The following is an 8,139-nucleotide window of genomic DNA, read 5'->3' as shown; positions in this document are numbered from 1 at the left end:
CACCCTGCTCACATTACCACACTCACCCTGCTCACATTACCACACTCACCCTGCTCATGCCCTCACCTGATCACATTACCACCCTCACACTGCTCATACCCTCACCTGCTCACTGTACCACCCTCATCCCATTCATGCCCTCACCTGTTCACTGTACCACCCTCACCCTGCTCATGCCCTCATCTGCTCACATTACCACCCTCTCTGTGCTTATGCTCTCACCTGCTCACTGTACCACGCTCACCCTATTATTGCCCTCACCTGCTCACACATTACCACCCTCACCCTGCTCATGCCCTCACCTGATCACTGTACCACCATCTCCCTGCTCATGCCCTCACCTGCTCACTGTACCACCATCACCATATTCATGCCCTCACCTGCTCAATGTACCACCATCACCCTATTCATGCCCTCACCTGCTCAAATTACCACACTCACCCTGCTCACTGTACCACCCTCACCCTGCTCACTGTACCACACCCACCCTGCTCACATTACCACACTCACCCTGCTCACATTACCACACTCACCCTGCTCATGCCCTCACCTGATCACATTACCACCCTCACACTGCTCATACCCTCACCTGCTCACTGTACCACCCTCACCCTGTTCATGCCATCACCTGCGCACTGTTCCACCCTCACCCTGCTCATGCCCTCAACTGTTCACTGTACCACCCTCACCCTGCAAATGCCCGCACCTGCACACTGCACCACCCTCACCCTATTCATGTCCTCACCTCCTCACAGCACCACCCTCACCCTACTCATCCCCTCACCTGCTCACTGTACCACACTCACCCTGCTCATGCGCTCACCTGCTCACTGTACCACCCTCATCCCATTCATGCCCTCAGCTGTTCACTGTACCACCCTCACCCTGCTCATGCCCTCATCTGCTCACATTACCACCCTCTCTGTGCTTATGCTCTCACCTGCTCACTGTACCACGCTCACCCTATTCATGCCCTCACCTGCTCACTGTACCATGCTCACCCTATTCATGCCCTCACCTGCTCACTGTGCAACCCTTAATTATTCAGGCCCGCACCTGCTCACTGTACCATGCTCACCTTATTCATGCCCTCACCTGCTCACTGTACCACCCTACCCTGCTCATGCCTTCACCTGCTCACTGTACCATACTCACCCTGCTCATGCCATCACCTGCCCACTGTACCACCATCACCCTATTCATGCCCGATTCTGCTCAATCTACCACCGTCTCACTGCTCAAGCCCTCACCTGCTCACTGTACCACCATCACCCTATTCATGCCCTCACCTGCTCACTGTACCACCCTACCCTGCTCATGCCCTCACCTGCTCACTGTACCACACTCACCCTGCTCATGCCCTCACCTGCTCACTGTACCACGCTCACCCTGCTCATGCCCTCACCTGCTCAATGAACCATGCTCACCCTATTCATGCCCTCACCTGCTCACTGTACAACCCTTAATTATTCAGGCCCTCACCTGCTCACTGTACCACGCTCACCCTATTCATGCCCTCACCTGCTCAGTGTACCACCCTACCCTGCTCATGCCCTCACCTGCTCACTGTACCACACTCACCCTATTCATGCCCTCACCTTACTGTACCATCCTCACCCTATTCATGCCCTCAGCTGCTCACTGTACCATTACCCTTCTCATGCCCTCACCTGCTCATATTACGACCCTCACCCTGCTCATGCCCTTACCTGTTCACTGTACCGCCCTCACCCTATTCATGCCCTCAGCTGCTCACTGTACCACCCATTCTCTCTGTCTTGCAGCTGGTGCAATCTTTTATCCCAGAAGTCTGTGAGCATCCAATGTACCTTCAGATCAAATTCTGGGGAGGAGTTAATGACTAACCAATGCCACAACGTGTTGGTGTCAGTTTGTTTTGGAGCAGCCCTCAATCACAATAGGATAACACTTGGAGCAATCCCATTCAGCAGCCCAGGCGAGTGGTGACTTTGCCTCCAGCTCTTCTTAGTTCACCAAGGTTGCTATGAGATACATCAATATTTTGATTGAGTGTGAAATGACGGCAGGCAGATTGCAGTGTATATTCACTGGGCTCCTGATGACAGGAGTAGCCCTTGACTCTTATTAACCCTGAACCCCATCCCTTTCAAAGAAACCGCTCCTTCCTCCTCCAACTTCAGGCACTGCTTTCTCAAAGTGGAAACCTTGCCAAGTTGGTTTTCAGATCAATTTGGCGAACCTTTAGTGTTTGTGTTCACTGCACTGAGTTGCAGGCTTCCTCTGTGACCCATGATATCTCCCCCATTGTTAACTTCCCTCCTGGATCAGATCCCTGTTTCCTGTCATCATCCTCTCCCCAATCCCTTCCCCTCACTTCATTGCAGTTCTATGCATTGAGTCCAAGCAAAGTGCTGATGCCTTTTTTGGCCCTATGCCCTCTGAAGCCTTGAACCCCTGCTCAAGACCTCCCTCCCCAACCCCACTGGATCCCACCCTACCATCTTTAATTGCCTCCTGTGACTATAGGCATTCCCTAAGTTGATGAATACAACCAGATTAATCTCCAGACCCTAGCTGCCCACAGCCTTGATGATGCTGTGGACAAATCATAAACACCACCTGCATCCTCAACCCCCAGGATTATGTACAATTCAAATAGACTTCACCACCCCCTCATCCCAACTCATTGACCATGGCCCATTCCCAGGACTGACCAACTGAAAGGCCTGTCACATGTGCAGTTGGTGTGAATTCACATTTAACAGAGTGAGTCAGGTGACCCAGCGGCAGGAGCTAGAGATGCAGTCTAAAACCAACTGTAGAGATGCACAATAACATTTTACTGATTTATTTTGTTTTTCTTCCAGGACTGACCATGGCCCATCAACTGACTGAAATGGACCTGATCCCGACTTGCTTCGGGCCAAGTGTCTGACTGACCTTGGACAATCCTCCCTGACCTCGAGACTAGAAACCTCTGGACCAACTATAGCAGTATCTTCTGACTGACTGGAATTTCCCTCCTTAGCCTCTTGCCTCCCTTTCACACATTGCCATGCTCTGTTTACGGGGTGAGCTGCAGGCACATGCACCACCTCTACGTTGATGCAGCCCTGTACTGCACAGTGACATATCTTTCTCTTTTTCACATTGACACTCTGCTGTCTCCTACAGTCACATGCTCCTGCCTTGCCTTTTGTGATAAATTGCCATTCCCATGAAAGAGTTGCTGTCTGACACTACTGTTAAGGTGTCCCCTGTCAAGCTGAATATGGCATGTTGCTGTTCTCCAGCTGGGTGCAGTGATGGGCCAGGGATAGATGCTGCCTTTGTCCCCATGAAGGGTCTACTGCAGTTGTGGAGGTGGTAGTGAAAGTGACCACAAGGATCATTGAGATGGTTTCAGCATAGGCAGCCAGAGCTGTGCACTCACCCAAACTGGAGACTGAAGAGCAAAATTGCCAGGTACATGCTGGGTTTAGGCAATTGAGTTTCTGAAGCATTGAGTATTTTGAGTGAGCATACATTAATTGGAATGGGGAAGTTAATGCTGCCAAATTGTGTAATTGATGAAATCTAAATATGTGCATAAAGGCTACTTACCAACTGATAGCGAGAAATGTATCTCAGCAACCACAGGAGGATGACGTAATTGTAAAGGTTTACCTCAACAGTGAAAATCTCATGATTTGGACTCTCACTCGGTTAAGTCATCACACTCACCATTATCTTACTGCTTCATGGAGGAGAGAATCATGCCCTGTGGCAAATGAGCTCTAGTACACAGAGGCAGCATGATCATTTGTGATAGAAAAGACATTTTACAGCTTCTTTATGGAGTCAATCTTACTCACTTGCTGGAAAGAGTTGCTGCATTCTTAATTCTGATCAAATGGACATGACAGCATTACTCTTCCTGTTACAATCATTGGGTAACAAGTTCTTCCTTGGTCTGATCCAGAAAACAGTGGAGACATGTAATACTTCTAATATTTCTGGAACATTTTTAAGTGCTGAGAATATTTTCCTCTCTTATCCCTTTAACACGAAACTTCAAGCAACTTCCTTTTAATGAATGATTACGAAGGGCTAAAGTGCAGTTTGTTGGGATCTCAACCTGAATACGAATCAGAGATATGGTTCTGCCTAGACCTTTATTAGAATGTTACATTAATGCTTTGCATGGTTACAGTTTAAAAGAAGTCAGAATGATTGCCATCGTTTTGTAGTCTCAACAGAATAACATTTACCGAACACGCTTCCAGTGGCATCTGAGTTGGACATAATCGACATAACATTTCCTGCCTCAGTATCAGATACACAGCTGTCTCTCTACACTCTTTACTGCTGTTATTTTTGGCTAATAAGTGTACCGGAGCAAGATACTATCAAAACGAATCCAAGTTATGAATTATAGATAAGTTCCGTCCACATTATAATTTGAAACAGAATTTGTGCAGTTATGTTTACTCATGACAAGACTGTTTCAGTAAAATAATTCCCTTAACAATGTGTGATGAATTACCCTTGATTTAATTCACCAGGCTGGATGTGGCAGTTTTCATTGTGATTTGGTTAGGAACAATTTGCTTTTGCTAGGTACACATCACCTCAAACATTCTGAATTTTCAATGGCACTGTCTAGTGAATGTTTTATAACACCATTCCATCACATTATTGATTCTTTCCGATCCCAATGCCCCCTAGATTAAAAGCCTTTGACTCCTTGCTCTCTTCATTATCGTTTGCTCTTGGACTTTGGGTAACTCTCTGAAACAACCTGGAGATTGAACAGGCTGGGCCGATATTGTAAAACACGTTGTTGAGGGGTCTGGACAGGGTGGATGTAGAAGGGACACTACTTCCTGTGGGAAAATCTAGAGTTTGGGGAGTCATAGTTTAAAAATAACGAGTCACCCATTTAAGATGGACAGGAAAGTTATTTTCTTATATTAGGTCATGAGCATCTTTTGAACTCTGGAAAGGTGGTGGGATAGATTTTTGATCAGCAGGTAGGTGAGGGGTTTTCGGAGAGTAGGTAGAAGTGTGGAGTGATCTGATCAGCTACGATCTTATGAAACGGCAGAGCATGCTCAAGGTACAAAGCGGCCTACTCCTTCACCTTGTTCACACATTCATACATATTAAGATTTATTGTCCATCCTTAGTTACCTTACAAACTGTCTAATGATTTTTTTTTTGCACTTTGGAGGAAGTCTTTACTTTTTTTTTGCTAATTGCAAAGCAAAATTGGGGAGGTATCTGAAAAGGGTTTAATAAATCTACCTACTAAACAGCTCCTGTGTTACTGCATGTCTCTGCACTCATCAGAGAGTCAAGCAGTATTATGATACCAAATGGTGCAACTTTCTGTTTTTAAAGACAGTCTGTGAGGAAGCAACAATAATTCTGGCCAAGTACAAAAACTCATGGCAGCATCTCCAGAAACAAGGCACATTAGGCATTACCTTAGCAAAAATACTTCAAGTTCATGCCCTGTGCAAGTTGGATGCTTGGTCCCCTTTTTGAAGCCAAATGCTTGATTTTTGGGGGAAGGAGTTGGGGATTTGTTGAATTGTGTGTGCACTTTCAGGAACTTGAAGTTATTAGTGCTATGGACATTAATTTTGCCCACAATACCAGTTGTCTAATATTTCCCTCACATATGTATTAAAATATTCTGAATCTGCATGAAATGTCAGTGCAATGGGCCTGTTCATCTAATGTGTTCAACATTAGATGAGACCTGAAATTAACTCGAGAACCACTCAGCTTTCGTCCCAGAATTGTTTCACAATTATTAATTGTGTGGATGCTTGGGGAGATTGCTACAGCTATTTCCAGCATGTAATCTCTGCCCCTCATGAAAGTGAAATGCAATCACAGCAACAAAAAAAAACCTCTTCCATTTTGTCGACATGTTTGATGTTGGAGGTTCTCATTAGAAGGACCAGGAAGTTATCAATGCCATGAAGGGTACCATCTATATCCACAATGCCAATGTTGTAGGAAAGACCAGGCAGTAATTCTTATACAGGGAGTCCCTGATTTACGAATGCAACCCCATACAAGGATGTAATTTTAAATATCTGAAATATGATCATTATTTCAGATAAAAATTCCTGTTGCATGTTGTCCTATAACGTGTTCTGACTTGCACACAAATTACCTGGCAAATAGACTTAGGAACAGAATCCATTCGCAACCCAGGGACTGTCTGTACTGAGAAACAAAAAAATGCAACATCCACTGAGGGCTTTCATGTAGAATGAAGAAAGAGTAGTGATGTGATCAGAACAGCTCATGCTTGGCTGTTGATTTTATCACTTGCGGTACACCACTGTAATACATTCGACAGTTAGACCTGTTGATTTGCATGAGATAAGGGTGTTTGCAAATTGTAGAATAAAATGATGAATGTGACAAAGCAGAAGGGAGATTTTTGGTCTGGCTTTGAAAGAAAATCTCATTATCCAAACTGATATTAAAAAAACGTTGTTTTCTGCTGCACTCAAGATACGTGCTTATCTTTCATTTTTATTTGTGGGCGGCACGGTGGCACTGCTGCCTCACAGCGCCAGAGACCCGGGTTCAATTCCCGCCTCAGGCGACTGACTGTGTGGAGTTTGCACATTCTCCCCGTGTCTGCGTGGGTTTCCTCCTGGTGCTCCGGTTTCCTCCCACAATCCAAAGATGTGCAGGTCAGGTGAATTGGCCATGCTAAATTGCCCGTAGTGTTAGGTAAGAGGTAAATGTAGGGGTATGGGTGGGTTGCGCTTCGGCGGGTCGGTGTGGACTTGTTGCCGAAGGGCCTGTTTCCACATTGTAATGTAATCTAATCTATAACCACCAAGGGCTAGTTACCACTTCAAAGAAGCAGGCAGTGAGGCCCAATGATGCCTGAGAACCACAAGTAGCAACCCTGGAGTTGAGAACAAGTATCTGAACATGCCCAAACCTTGTTGTTAAATGTGCAATGTCACAGCTAAAAGTGAGAAATGCAACAAGCCCAGTTGGATTTTGAACTGAATCAGGCTTTACAGAAGTTTGGACAATCATTTTCATATCGGAAAAAAATAAAAACTGGTTTTCTTTCACTACATTTTTTTAAGAAATGTAACACCTATTCATGTACAAGTCTATTCCATCTCTAGGGGCATGCATGGTTGAGTCCTCCTATAATAGCTTTGCAGTTGCAAGTTGGTCTGCTCATCATTCACGATAGGATTGACACGATCACACAAAAAGCACATACAGTCATACAGCAGGGAAACAGACCCTTCCGTCCAACTAGTCTGTGCTGACCATGTTCCCAAACTAAACTAGTCCCACTTGCTTGTGCTTGCCCCATATCCCCCCAAGCCTTTCCTACTCATGCACTTATCTAAGTGTCTTTTCAATATTGTAATTATACCCACATTCACCACTTCCTCAGGAAGTTCATTCCGCATGTGAACTCCCTCTGTGTAAAACATTTACTCCTTATGTCATTTTTAAATTTCTCTCCTCTCACATTAAAAATATGCCGCTTATTTTTGAAACATCACCCATCTTAAGGAAAATACCCCCATCTATAATCCCTCATGATTTTATGTCAGGAATAAAAGAATGACTTGGGTAGGAATAGGTCCAGTCAAGGATAGTAGTGGGAAGTTGCGTGTGGAGGCTGAAGAGATTGGGGAGACACTGAATGAATACTTTTCGTTAGTATTCACTCAGGAACAGGACATTGTTGCCGATGTGAATACTGAGTCACAATTAATTAGAATGGATGGCTTTGAGGTATGTAGGGAAGAGGTGTTGGAAATTCTGGAAAGGGTGAAAGTAGATAAGTCCCCTGGGCCTGATGGCATTTATCCTTGAGCCATTGGCCTTGATTTTTTTGTCCTCGTTGTCTACAGGAATAGTGCCAGAAGACTGGAGGATAGCAAATGTGGTTCCCTTATTCAAGAAGGGGAGTAGGGATAACCCTAGTAACTATAGGCCGGTGAGTCTCACGTCTGATGTGGGCAAAGTCTTAGAGAAAATTGTAAGGGATAGGATTTATGAACATCTGGATAGGAATAATTTGATCAAGGATAGTCAGCATAGTTTTGTGAAGGGCAGGTCGTGCCTCACAAACCTTATTCAATTCCTTGAGAAGGTGACTAAGGAGGT

Source organism: Chiloscyllium plagiosum, chromosome 1 (assembly GCF_004010195.1).
Source record: "Chiloscyllium plagiosum isolate BGI_BamShark_2017 chromosome 1, ASM401019v2, whole genome shotgun sequence".
Lineage (NCBI taxonomy): Eukaryota > Metazoa > Chordata > Chondrichthyes > Orectolobiformes > Hemiscylliidae > Chiloscyllium > Chiloscyllium plagiosum.
The sequence above is the reverse complement of the archived record's forward strand: the minus strand, read 5'-3'. Positions refer to the sequence as shown.